Below are 305 nucleotides of genomic sequence, written 5' to 3' on the forward strand. Positions count from 1 at the left end.
GGAGGGGAGGGGAAGGGAGGGGTTGAAAGGGGCATGATGGACACTTTCATGTCAACTTGACACAAGCTAGAGTTGACAGAGAGGAGGAGATCTCAACTGAGAAAAGGTCTGGCTGTGGGACAGCCTGTAGGGCATTTTCTTAACTAGTGATTGATGGGGAAGAGCCAAGCCCATTGTGGGTGATGCCATCCCTGGGTTGGTGGTCCTAGGTTCTATAAGGAAGCAGGCTGAGCAAGCCATGAGGAGCACATCAGTAAGCAGCAGTCTCCCTGGCCTCTGCATCAGTTCCTGCCTCCAGGATCCTG

This window comes from Mus caroli, chromosome 16 (genome assembly GCF_900094665.2).
Source record: "Mus caroli chromosome 16, CAROLI_EIJ_v1.1, whole genome shotgun sequence".
NCBI classification, from domain to species: domain Eukaryota; kingdom Metazoa; phylum Chordata; class Mammalia; order Rodentia; family Muridae; genus Mus; species Mus caroli.